Here is a 14,183-nt window from a genome sequence, read left to right on the forward strand (position 1 = left end):
TTCAAGGTCCGCCAGTACCTGGTTCACAAGTCTCTGGAAGGTAGCTGGAGCGTTTTTCATGCTGAATGGCATCACCTTGAAGTGGTAGTGGCCATCCTGGGTAGAGAAGGCGGATCGCTCTTGGGCCCCGGGGGTGAGGCCGATCTGCCAGTAGCCCGCTGTTAGATCGAAGATGCTCAGGTAGCGGGCGGCCCCCATGCGGTCAATCAGCTCATCCGCCCGGGGGATGGGGTGAGCGTCGGTTCTGGTAACGGCATTCAGGCCCCTGTAGTCCACACAGAACCGGAGCTCGGGGGCGACGCCCGGGGCGGCAGCCTTGGGGACCAGCACGACCGGGCTGGCCAAGGGGCTGTCAGATGGCTCGATCACTCCCAGAGCCAGCATTTTGGAGACTTCGTTCTGGATGCAGGCCCGCACCCGATCCGGCACTCGGTACGCCCTGTGTCGAATAGGGGGACTATCCCCGGTATCCACATCGTGAAGGCACCAGGGGGTGATCCCGGGGATGAGGGAAAACAGGTCGGCGAATTGGAGCAGAACTAAGGTCTCGACAGTCTTGGCGTTGCTCTGGGGATAAGGCATCGGAGAGTCTGACCCCTTCCACGGAGCTGTCCTTCTCGAGCGTCCTCAGCAGGTCAGGAAGGGGCTCGGAGTCTTCTTCCGTCCCACTATCGGTAGCCATCAGGAGGCTGAGTTCTGAACGTACGAAGTGGGGTTTGAGTCTGTTGGCGTGGAGGACCTGTAGGGGGTTCCCGGGGGACTCCATGTCGATCAGGTAGGTGACTGGACCCTTGCGTTCTACCACATTGGAGGGCCCCGTCCATTTGTCCTGTAGGGCGCAGGGCTCAACCGGGGACATCACCCAGACCTGTTGTCCCGGCTCAAACTCGATAGAGGAGGCATGCTGATCATACTATCTCTTCATGTCCTCCTGACTGGCTTCGAGGTTGGCCTTGGCGAGCTCCCTGAATCGCCGGGTCTGGTTGCGGAGGGTCAGGAGGTACTTGTATACATCCGGAGGAGTCTTCTGAGGGGCCACCTCCCACCCTTTTTTGACCAGGCTGAGGGGACCCCGGACGGGGTGCCCGTACAGGAGTTCGAATGGGCTGAAGCCCAGGGACTTCTGGGGGACTTCTCGGTAGGCGAACAGGAGGCACGGGAGCAGCACATCCCATTGGCGACGTGGGGGTTCTTCCAGGCCCATGATCATCCCCTTGAGGGTGCGGTTAAACCGCTCGACCAGTCCATTTCCTTGCGGGTGATAGGGGGTCGTGAATTTGTAGGTGACCCCGCACTGTTGCCAGAGGGACTTCATGTATTTTGAGATAAAGTTCGTGCCCTCGACGCTGACGACTTCCCGGGGGAAGCCCACGCGCGAGAAGATCCCCATCAGGGCTCGGCCTACCACGGGCGCCGTCACGGTCCGGAGAGGAATGGCCTCGGGATAGCGGGTGGCATGGTCCACCAGGACCAGGATGAACCGGTGTCCTTGTGCTGTTCGGGGCTCCAGGGGCCCCACAATGTCTATCCCCACCCGCTCAAGCGGGGTGGTGACGATGGGGAAAGGCTGCAAGGGTGCTTTGATTTTTCGGCCGCTCTTCCCGCTGGCCTGGCAGGTTGGGCAGGCCTGGCAGTGGTTGGTCACATCATTCCGCATCTTGGGCCAGTAGAAATGGGTCACCAGGCAGCTGTACGTTTTGTCTTGCCCCAGGTGTACGGCAAGAGGCACATCGTGTGCCAGGCTCAGGAGGAAGTCTCTGAAGCGGAGGGGGACCACCAGCACCCGGCTGGCCCCTAGCTCAGCAATCTTTTGCTCACTGTAGAGCAGGTCATTGTCCCAATAAATCCAGTGGGCCCCCGAGGTGTCTCCTGTGGCCTGGGCGAGGGCTTGCTGCCGGAGTCCCTCGAGGGAGAGACATGTTCTCTGTTCCTGTCGGAATTGTTCCTGAGTGGGGCCACCCTCTTGACGCCACTGGGACAGTTCGGGAACGTCCCGGAGCCGATCGAGTCCCTCTTCGCTGTGCTCCGGAGAACTGGTTTCCAGGGTGGCTCCTTCTTGGACGATCGGGGGAGGGGGCTCTGGCCATTCGGGTTCTTCGGGACTGGGGATGGCGCGGGCGGCCATGGACCGGGTCGTTAAGCAGACCCATTCAGGGAGGCCTAGCATCCCCAGGTGCTCTCTTCTCTCGACGGCTGACCAGGGAGAACTTTCAAGATCGTTCCCCAGGAGGCAGTGAGGTTCCGTGACGATTTGAACCCGTGTTTTCAAGTTTGTCGGAAATACATAATATTAGTATCAGCGAACCGCAAATGATCCATTTAGCATATCCTGGTGTTTTCGCTACGATACGAGCAAGAGCACTCCTGTTATGAACACATTTCTGATCTACCCATGGCATCCATCTTAGATCATGGCCGCCATTTTGTGTTTCCTTGCCCTCACATATGCAATAGCCTCTGATCACTTCATTCACTCCACTTTGATTAAGGACACGTAGCCTTAGCCGGAGATTCACCTCTTACATGACACGTACACCTTAAACCAGATCACGCTGAAGCTGCATGACTCGACAAAGGCTGCCTCCTCTGCCCGAGGCCAGCCCACCTGAACTGGTTTTCCTGTCCATTGTCCCGATCATGATTAGGCGGCCGAAGCCGGTAGCCTTGCCCATTTACAACCCACAAACATCTCTTATCCCGTTTTTCTATCTTCTGCACCTGGCTCTGCTCCTTTCCTTCTGGGCCTTTATTAGGGGGAGGTAACAAACTTTACGATGAGGCGGTCCGGCTCTTGAATGCAATATTGACAAGGGATTGTGATGGACTAGTGGGAACCCCTCTTCGTGATGTTTGGCATCAGATATTATCAACAGTTCCTGTGTAACGCCAAATATTTATTGTTTAAGACACAAAGGTTTGGGAATGTACTGACATGTGAAATATTTGCCTGAAGCACAAGTTTTGGTATATAAGGAGCAACTCTCAATGTACAAATCGAACAGTCTCCTAGTCTCTGCCCGTGTGTAGATTCTGTGATTTCTGTGTCCCTGCAGTAATAAACCTTTGGTCTTTGACGCCACCATCGAGAAGCCCGTGTTTCTGTTCATTTGCGCACCAAGGCAGGTGGAACTCCGGGGTCTTTGGGTGTTGTTCCCTGACACCTCTGGACGGAACCAAAAAGTCCAGAACTCCAGCAGTCCACGGGGGCATCGTTGCGGACAGTCACTTTCAGCATTCCGGCTACACCTCCCCACTCGAAGGGGACGCAGGCCATCCGACACAGGCTTTCAGAGTTGTCGACCGACCGTACTGGGCAAAGGATATTTGGTAAGATCTGTTCCGGGGTCACCAGATGGGCGCGGACTGCGGTCACACTGGCCCCGGTGTCGCGGAGGGCCTCAGCCCGGTGCCCATTAATGTTGACCCACTGGCTGTACTTCTGCGTGTTGGCGGGAAGGGGTGCCCGCGGGATTAGGTCTCTTTCCCCTAGGCAGACCAGGGACATGGCGGCTGGTTCCCACTCGGGCTGGTCTGGCTCGTACTCTTCAGGGTCTTCTTGGGTTTGCTCTTCTCCCAGGGCGGCGGCAGCGACCTGGCGGGACATAGGGCTCTGGTTTTTCGGGCAGTTGGGATCATTGGCGTAGTGGCCGGGTCGCTAGCATCTATGGCAGGTGACGTTGGCGCGGAAACCTGGTCGCGTTGGGGGGCTCCCTCTTCCGGCTTGTTCTGTCTCCGAATCTCTAGTTCCTTCAGGTTTCGCTCATGCTCGTAGGCTAGTTTTTTCTCTTCCAGCTCTCTCTGTTTCTCTTCCCACTCTTCTCGGAGCCGTAAGTGTTCTAAAGTTATTTTTTGTTCCGCCAATTTGAGTTCTCCATCTAAGCGAAGTCGAGCCAGTTCCAATTCGTGGAGCCGGCTCTTCTCCCGTTCTCGGGCCTCCTCCTGTAAGAGGCCCGGTCTTCTTTCTTCTGTAGGAGCGGTGCTTGTTTCGGTGGTCTCGAGGCTTTGGTTTTGAGGTACGGCCGTACCCGTCTCCGCCCAAGTTTCCAAGGCGCGTTTGAAGTCATCTTTCGTGCTCAGTCCTGTGGTAGCAATGCCCAGTTCGATGCAGAATTGTTTTAGTTCTTTGTAGCTGTATTCTTCTAGTTTTTCCATCAGGAATTTTTCCGTTGTTCTGCTCTCTTTTGTCGTCATGGTGGCTGTGTGTCGTGGGGTGAGTTACTTTCTGTACGATTCTGCGTTGGCTCGGATCGCGCCGCTGGCCACCAATGTTAGACGGGGACCCGGAGGGTCGGCCGAGTACAGGGGGAGAGGCCTCCGGTGAGGGCCGTCTCCGGCGGTCGTACAGACAAGTAACTTCCCCCCCACAGATGGACACCACACAAGGATGAGTTCTGCACACTTTATATAAGGATCTTGAAGCAAAGTGATAAATGACACAGCGGGGTCAGGACACGAGGATCCTGCCAATTCTAGTCTCTGTAGGGAACGGGGGCAGCGGGACAGTCTTGGTACCGGTCCGGTACAGGGGCGGCCAGAAGGAAAAACTGAAAACTGACCCTGAACCCAAAAAATACCCCTCTACCCAAGAACTGAAAACTGACCCTGAACCCTAAAAATACCCCTTTACCCAAAAACCCAAAACTGACCCTGAACCCTAAAAATACCCCTTTACCCAAAAACTGAAAACTGACCCTGAACCCTAAAAATACCCCTTTACCCAAAAACTGAAAACTGACCCTGAACCCTAAAAATACCCCTTTACCCAAGAACTGAAAACTGACCCTGAACCCTAAAAATACCCCTTTCCCCAAGAACTGAAAAGTGACCCTGAACCCTAAAAATACCCCTTTACCCAAAAACTGAAAACTGACCCTAAACCCTATAAACACACAACCCGCTACAGAAAATAAATTACAAAAAATTAATTATTTATCAATTATTTATTTTAAATTAATTACCAATTATATTTTAATTATTTTCAAATTATTATTTAATTAACAATCAGATTAAATTTACATAATTAATTAATTATAATTAAATTACTTCCCACCCTATTCCCCTATAAACACACAACCCGCTACAGAAAATAAATTATTAAAAATTAATTATGTATCAATTAATCATTATTAAATAATTAACTGTTATATTTTAATTAATTACCAATTATTAATTAAGTAACAATTACATTAAATTTACATAATTAATTATTTATAATTAAATTACTTCCCACCCTATTCCCCTATAAACCCACAACCCGCTACAGATTTATATTACTAAAATATTATTAAATATTAATAACTTACCTTATTTTCGATATTTTTGTTGTCTATATTTTTTCTAGTCTATATTATGTCTAGTCTATATTTTTGATTCGATATTTTGGCTATTCTAGTCGATATTAGTCGATATTTTTGTTGTCTATATTTTGTCTAGTCGATATTTTGTCCAGTCTATATTTTTTAATCGATATTTTGTCCAATCGATATTTTGGAATCGATATTATGTCTGTTTACCCCCCCAATCACTCCTCACGCTGGACTCCTGTAACCTCCCTACCGGAGCGGTACTGCCAGCCTCTAGAACCACAGGAGCTCAGGTTACAGACGCTCCAGGTCCTCTACTCACTGGGAGATCCTCCTTAAATGGGCTAACAGGACAGCCTAGGTCCCCAACCTGGTGTTCCCTCAAGAAACCACCCAGGTTCTGAGACAGGGCTTCGGGCCTCTGGGGGCTCTCAGCCACCCACTGACTCCTGCTCCACTGAGCCAGGTAGTCAGCCCCTCCACCCTTCTCACTATACTGGGACCTAGCTGGGCTACACTGAGCCTCTTCCACCACGCTGGGCTGGAAGATCCCTGAACCACTACTTTTGGAGTCACTCACCAATGACTCTAGAGAACCTCTAGCACTCTCCCAGCGCTCTGCTTCCTCAGCAAGCGCCCAAGGACTAAGGGATTCAGACTTCAACAGGTGCTGGCGCAACTCTGGACAAACAACACTGAGCAACTGCTCTTTGAGAAACATATCCAGTACTCCGTCCCTCGCATCATCCGAGCTAGCTGCCAGCCACTCCCACATTGCCTCCCAACAGTCATCCACAAAAAAAAACCAACTCTGATGAGACAGTTTCCTACTGCCCCTGAACTTCAACCTTAACTCCTCCTCTTGGGAACAAGGGACCATACGTTGGGCACGGGGTAGGGGACTTCCTGCACTGAAGTCTAAACAGCTGCCACCACTGGACTCAACCCTCCCTGGGGGATCCAGAACATTATGACTGCGGTCAGGGGATAACCTACACTCTAGGGCTATCTTCTCCCTGGCCAAGGCCCTCTCAGCCGCTGCAATCCGCTCATTCACACCCAGCTGCGCCATCTCTCTGGCATGCTCTAACCTGAGCTTCTCCATGGCCAGCTGGTGCTCCCTCTCTTCTCTCCTATCCACCCACTCCTCTGGGGACAGGGAAAGGGATGGGGTGCTACATCTGACACTGGACCCAGCAAGGGACTCCCTATCTATGGGGTCCTCGCTCTCTGCTGGCGCCCAGCCACTGTCAAACTCACTCTCCACTCCAGACTCTTCAGGGCTCCCCTCAGACCCTCCACCCTCATGGTGTGCGGCCCGGGCCCTCTCTCTCTTATTGTGCTCACACTCCCAGTCATCCTTCTGCCATAGGATCAGGTTATCCCTAAGCTTGGACTGAGTGTCTGACTCACTCACTGGGATGTCTCTCTCCTCACAAAACCGTACCAACTCATGCACACTGTACTTAAACAGGCCACAGAGGTTAAAAGGAGATTCCATCTTGACAAAATGCTCACAGACACGTGCAACACAAGGGACCTAGCAATCTGAAGTAAAAGTACACAATTCCAAAATTTCAACAATCTCCTTATCAAAGAGAACTCATACTCATGCGTCCAGGAAAACACACCATTCATCCACACACACCCTCCCCTCGGACCGGTAAGGCAGTTTCTACCACCCCTGATTTTCTCAACCTGACCACAAGTGACACAGGTACCAAACTCTGGAAGCAGGGCGGGGGACAAATGTACGGGACACAATTATAAAATGACACTCTTCAGGAGAAGCAATAATGGAACTTCACCAACAACACAATAATCCCCAAAAAAGTGGTCATCTAAAATGCAGAGTTTTGAAGTGCGGCCTGTCGCCACTGTGGTACAGTGCAAACACAAATACTTATCCTCACCGCTTGCCGCCAATGTTAGAAATGGGATCCCTGGCTGGCCAGGGCTTTCGCAAAAGTCAGTCAGAGAACACCACTCCTAAGTCAGGGCAAGGGAGTTACACGCCAAGATAACCCCTCCTCACCCTCTAGGTAACGTGGCGCGAGCAGCAAGGCTAAACTTGGAGGCGATATGAGCCAAGTATTTGCGCACACACCCCAGCAACAACACCCAAGGCCCACCACAAAGGAAACTCCACTCAAGGTTATATATAAAAATAGCCTTTGTATTACCAAAACACATTAGATAAAACACACACTTTACAATGTGCCAGGGGCACTGGCAGAATTTACAGGGGATATTTACAAGACAGGGCCACCTGGACCACTGCCAGGAATCAGCCCTTTTAGAAGTAACACTTTTAGAAATAGCACTTTAGAAAGAATACTTAGCAAAAACAATACTCAGCACATAAATCATAAAATGACTTTAGCATCAAAATAGCGCATGTAGCACACAACCAGGACTTCCTGGTAAGGGGGTAAACCCCTCCTACGTAACCCTAATCACTCTAGGCAAATCACGCAGGTAACTAGGACCTTAGTCTCAGGACCTATGGGAGGAAAAGCACTCACCTAAGCATAAACACATAGCAAAGGGAAAGAAGCAAAACACATGATGTATCAACACATTCAGAGGTGTAGCAATAACAATTGCACAAAACTCACATTGGCACATCACTCATAAATGCGCCAGAATCACATAAGTCACCACCTGTGACTGTCCCTAGGCCAACTGGCCTCTCTAGGGATAGGACGCCCTGTGTCCAAAGTCAGGGGCCCTAAACGTGGCAGTTGCCCACAAAGTGCTGGGCAACTGTTGCAGGGAAAGTTAGGGCAACGTTGGAGCCTCTCTGGGCTCTAGAACAACAAACTGGCCCTCCTGAGCCTCTCTCAGGCTCTCAGACAAGAATGGGCACCCGAGCCTCTCAGGGCTCGCAAAGCAAATGGCACTCTCAGAGCCTCTCTGGGCTCTTAAAATGACTGTGGGGGCAAGAGCCTCTCTGGGCTCAAAGACCAGGGGTGCCCCTGAGCCTCTCGGGGCTCGTCACAAATGTGGGCGGGGGGGGCCCTCTCGGGGGACCCCAGAACAACTGGAGAGCCACTCGGGGCTCGACGAACAATGAGGCCGGGTTGGAGCCTCTCCGGGCTCCAGAACAAAGGAATGGCCTCGAGCCTCTCAGGCTCGATGAACGGAATGCCCCCAGGAGCCTCAGGGCTCCTCAACACTGACAGGGGCTTTGTTGGAGTCCCTCACGGGGGACTCAGAGCAGGGGCCACAGCCCCAAGAGCCTCTCGTGGCTTCACTCTGCAACTTAGCGCTATCTCGCGCTACCGGAAAGAGGGGGGGGGGCGGACACCGACAATGTGTCCCGGCGCCCCTCCCTCCAGCACTGCCACACTCACCGGGTCCTGTAGAGACGGTCCAGGGCTCTTCTTGGGCGGCGGGGCTCTCCTCACCGCAATGGAGCCCTGCCTGTACCTTTTCGCCGCCTCTCCTCGCTGCTGGGCGCTTCTCTCCCGGCGGCGAGGCAGGACTTCCGGTTGCTTCTCCCGGGGCCGCGCTGTGATTGGCCGGCCGGCCGGAACACTTCCGGGTCGCCGTGGGCAGCGCGGCGGCTCGCTTCAGATAGGCAGGCGGGGTCCCATGATCCGAGGAGTGGGCTCCCTCGTGGTCAATTACAATCCCAGGACGGGGCAATGCCGGGTGGGCACCGGCTTCCAATGAAATCCTCAAAACGGGCAAAATGAAGCGCTCTCAAGCGCCACAGACAGTAGAGCAGCGCTCTCAGCGCGATGAGAAAAATCACAGCGCTCGAAGTGCTAGCAGCGAGAGAAAGGCGCTCCCAAGCGCCAGGGGAAAAGATCAAGCGCTCACAGCGCTGTGGGCCAATTAAAGCGCTCTCAAGCGCTAGGCAATGAATCTCAGCGCTCCCCAGCGCTGAAGGGCAGAGAGCAGCGCTCTCAGTGCTGTAGGCACAGCACCAGCTCCAGCAGGGGCTGGAGGTAGGTAGGGGGGGCAAGGCTGGGCCAGAGCCAGCACACTGGGTCTCCAGGCAGGGAGGCAGTCCAAGTGGCGGTCCTCCTGGCCCCAGCAGCAGCAACAGCCCCCTCTGGCAGGATCCAAAAGCAGAACACATTCATGGGGAAACAGCCCCATTTTTATACTGTAAATCCTTTGTCTAAGTGTGCAGGGTGGGGAAGAAACCAGTCGCAGCTGGTTCTGGAGCACTCTTGATGGCCCAACCACCCCTTTCCTTCACTGGGGAGGCTAGGGTCGTTAGACACACCACAGGGGGGCGGAGCCAGCATTGTGTGGGGAAAACCCAGCCCATCCAGGACACAGGTACACTCCTCCCACACATCACTCATGCTAATCTCCCACTCACCACCGGGCAGACCCATCCAGACTTCCTGGAGCCTGGAATGCCAGCCACCTCCAGCCAATCACGCTCCAGCACCCTCACTGCACACATATCTCAATGTCCAGAAGTAGCACTTCCCTTCTAGACACATACATGCCGCATACACCATCTCGCAGCATTCACTCTCACGAGTTTACACATACTAAATTTGAGCCTGCACTCCCCACGCATCAGGAACTACCAGGGACACACACATTCCCCATGCATTCCTATGGGAGGGCAGGCCAGCCATACTACACGCACGCACTTTCACTCTGGGACCCAGGGAAAAGTGCGCAGAGACCCAAAAATCACTAACACAGGGTCACAAATAAAAGCAAAAAGATTAGGGGGGAACCGGCCCTAAGGGCCAAGTCCAAAACCCTCTGCATAGGCGCAGGAGGGGTGTTTGCCTCGAGGCCCCTCACAAATGCAGCTAAAGGCCCTCTGCATAGGCGCTGGAGGGATTTGTGCTACGAGGCCCCTCACTGATGCAGCTAGAGGCCCTCTGCATAGGCGCTGGAGGGGTTTGTGCCACGAGGCCCCTCACTGATACAGCTAGAGGCCCTCTGCATAGGTGCTGGAGGGGTGTGTGCCACGTAGCCCTCTGCATAGGTGCTGGAGGGGTGTGTGCCTCGAGGCTTTCTGCTAGGCGCAGGAGGGGTGTGTGCCTCTAGGCCCCTCACAGATGCAGCTAGAGGCCCTCTGAATAGGCACTGGAGGGGGGTGCCACGAGGCCCCTCACAGATGTTGCTAGAGGCCCTCTGCATAGGTGCAGGAGGGGTGTGTGCCTCGAGGCCCCTCACAGATGAAGCTAGTGGCCCTCTGCATAGGCGCAGGAGGGGGGGTGCCACGAGGCCCCTCACAGATGCAGCTAAAGGCCCTCTGCAGAGGTGCTGGAGGGGTGTGTGCCTCGAGGCCCCCTGCATAGGCGCTGGAGGGGTGTGTGTTGCGAGGCCCTCTGCATAAGCGCTAGAGGTGGGGCCTCGAGACCCCTCACAGATGCAGCTAGAGGCCCTCTGCATACGCGCTGGAGGGGGGTGCGCCATGAGGCATTCTGCATAGGGGCCGGTGGGGGTGTGTGCCTCGAGGCCCCTTACAGATGCAGCTAGAGGACATCTGCATAGGTGCTGGAGGGGGGTGCCTTGAGGCCCCTCACAGATGCAGCTAGAGGCCCTCTGCATAGGCGCCGGTGGGGATGTGTGCCTCAAGGCCCCTCACAGATGCAGCTGGAGGCCTTCTGCATAGGCGCTGGAGGGGGGTGCCTCAAGGCCCATCACAGATGTGGCTAGAGGCCCTCTGCATAGGCGCTGGAGGGGTGTGTGCCTCGAGGCCCTATGCATAGGTGCAGGAGGGGTGTGTGCTTCGAGGCCCCTCACAGATGCAGCTAGATGCCCTCCGCATAGGCGCTGGAGGGGTGTGTGCTGTGAGGCCCTCTGCATAGGCGCTGGAGGGGGGGGGTACCATGAGGCCCCTCAGAGATGCAGCTAGAGGCCCTCTGTATAGGCGCTGGAGGGGTGTGTGCCGCGAGGCCCTCTGCATAGACGCAGGAGTGTGTGTGTCACGAGGCCCTTTGCATAAGTGCTGGAGGGGGGCCTTGAGGCCCCTCACAAATGCAGCTAATGGCCCTCTGCATAGGCACTGGAGGGGTGTGTGCCACGAGGCCCTCTGCATAGGCACTGGAGGGGTGTGTGCTGCGAGGCCCTCTGCATAGGCACTGGAGGGGGGGGCCTAGAGTCCCCTCACAGATGCAGCTAGAGGCCCTCTGCATATGCGCAGGAGGGGTGTTTGCCTCGAGGCCCCTCACAAATGCAGCTAGAGGCTCTATGCATAGGCGATGGAGTGGTGTGTGCCACGAGGCCACTCACAGATGGAGCTAGAGGCCCTCTGCATAGGCGCTGGAGGGGTGTGGGCCTCGAGTCCTTCTGCATAGGCGCTGGAGGGGTGTGTGCCACAAGGCCTTCTGCATAGGTGCTGGAGGGGTGTGTGCCTCGAGGGCCTCTGCTAGGCGCAGGAGGGGTGTGTGCCTCTAGGCCCCTCACAGATGCAGCTAGAGGCCCTCTGCATAGGCGCTAGAGGGGGGGTGCCACGAGGCCCCTCACTGATGCAGTTATAGTCCCTCCGCATACGGGCAGGATGGGTGTGTGCCTCGAGGCCCCTTACAAATGCAGCTAGAGACCCTCTGCATAGGCGCTGGAGGGGTGTGTGACTCGAGGCCCTCTGCATAGGCGCTGGAGGGGTGTGTGCCACGAGGCCCTCTACATAGGCGCTGGAGGGGTGTGTGCTACGAGGCCCTCTGCATAGGTGCTGGAGGGGTGTGTGCCTCGAGGCCCTCTGCTAGGCGCAGGAGGGGTGTGTGCCTCTAGGCCCCACACAGATGCAGCTAGAGGCCTTCTGAATAGGTGCTGGAGGGGGGGGGTGCCATGAGGCTCCTCACAGATGCAGCTAGAGGCCCTCTGCATAGGCGCAGGAGGGGTGTGTGCCTCGAGGCCCCTCACAAATGCAGCTATAGGCCTTCTGCATAGGCGTTGGAGGGGTGTGTGCCACGAGGCCCCTGACAGATGCAAGTAGAGGCCCTCTGCATAGGCGCTGGAGGGGTGTGTGCTTCGAGGCCCTCTGCATAGGCCCTGGAGGGGTGTGTGCCACGAGGCCCTCTGCATAGGCGCTGGAGGGGTGTGTGCCTTGAGGCCCTCTGCTAGGCGCAGGAGGGGTCGTTGCCTCGATTCCCCTCACAGATGCAGCTAGAGGCCCTCTGCATAGGCACTGGAGGGGTGTGTCCCGCAAGGCCCTCTGCATAGGCGCTGGAGGGGTGTTTGCCACGAGGCCCCTCACAGATGAAGCTAGTGGCCCTCTGCATAGGCGTAGGAGGGGGGGTGCCACGAGGCCCTTCACAGATGCAGCTAGAGGCCCTCTGCAGAGGCGCTGGAGGGGTGTGTGCCTCTAGGCCTTCTGCATAGGCGCTGGAGGGGTGTGTGTTGCGAGGCCCTCTGCATAAGCGCTAGAGGGGGGCCTCGATGCCCCTCACAGATGCAGCTAGAGGCCCTCTGCATAGGCACTGGAGGGGTGTGTCCCGCAAGGCCCCTCAAAGATGAAGCTAGTGGCCCTCTGCATAGGCGCAGGAGGGGGGGGTGCCACGAGGCCCCTCATAGATGCAGCTAGAGGCCCTCTGCATAGGCGCAGGAGGGGGGTGCATAGGCGCTGGTGGGAGTGTGTGCCTTGATGCCCTCTGCATAGGGACTTGATGGGTGTGTGCCACGAGGCCCTCTGCATAGGCACTTGAGGGGTGTGTGCCATGAGGCCCTCTGCATAGGCACTGGAGGGCTGTGTGTCGCTAGGCCGTCTGCATCGGCGCTGGGGGTGTGTGCCTCGAAGCCCCTCAAAGGTGCAACTAGAGGCTCCCTGCATAGGCGCTGGAGGGGTGTGTGCCAACGAGGGCCCTCAAAGGTGCAGCTAGAGACCCTCTGCATAGGCACTGCAGGGGTGTGTGCTTTGAGGCCCTCTGCATAGGTGCCGGAGGGGTGTATGCCGCAAGGCATTCTGCATAGGCGCCGGTGGGGGTGTGTCCCTCGAGGCCCCTCACAGATGCAGCTAGAGGATATCTGCATAGGTGCTGGAGGGGGGAGTGCCTCTAGGCCCCTCACAGATGCGGCTAGAGGCCCTCTGCATAGGCGCTGGAGGGGTGTGTGCCTCAAGGCCCTATGCATAGGTGCAGGAGGGGTGTGTGCTTCGAGGACCTTCACAGATGCAGCTGGATGCCCTCTGCATAGGCGCTGGAGGGGTGTGTGCTGCGAGGCCCTCTGCATAGACGCTGGAGGGGGGGGGTGCCATGAGGCCCTTCAGAGATCCAGCTAGAGGCCCTCTGCATAGGCGCTGGAGGGGTGTGTGCCGCGAGGCCCTCTGCATAGACGCTGGAGTGTGTGTGTCACGAGGCCCTCTGCATAGACACTGGAGGGGTGTGTGCCACGAGGCCCTCTGCATAGGCACTGGAGGGGTGTGTGCTCCGAGGCCCTCTGCATAGGCGCTGGAGGGGTGTGTGCCTCGAGGCCCCTCACAAATGCAGCTAGAGGCCCTCTGCATAGGCGATGGATGGGTGTGTGCCACAAGGCCGCTCACAGATGGAGCTAGAGGCCCTCTGCATAGGCGATGGAGGGGTGTGTGCCACGAGGCCGCTCACAGATGGAGCTAGAGGCCCTCTGCATAGGCGCTGGAGGGGTGTGGGCCTCGAGTCCTTCTGCATAGGCGCTGGAGGGGTGTGTGCCACAAGGCCCTCTGCATAGGTGCTGGAGGGGTGTGTGCCTCGAGGGCCTCTACTAGGGGCAGGAGGGTTGTGTGCCTCTAGGTCCATCACAGATGCAGCTAGAGGCCCTCTGCATAGGCGCTGGAGGGGGGGTGCCACGAGGCCCCTCACAGATGCAGTTAGAGGCCCTCTACATAGGCGCAGGATGGATGTGTGCCTCGAGGCCCCTCACAAATGCAGCTAGAGGCCGTCTGCAGAGGCGCTGGAGGGGTGTGTGCCTCGAGGCCCT

This window comes from Lissotriton vulgaris, unplaced genomic scaffold (genome assembly GCF_964263255.1).
Source record: "Lissotriton vulgaris unplaced genomic scaffold, aLisVul1.2 SCAFFOLD_462, whole genome shotgun sequence".
Taxonomy (NCBI): Eukaryota; Metazoa; Chordata; class Amphibia; order Caudata; family Salamandridae; genus Lissotriton; species Lissotriton vulgaris.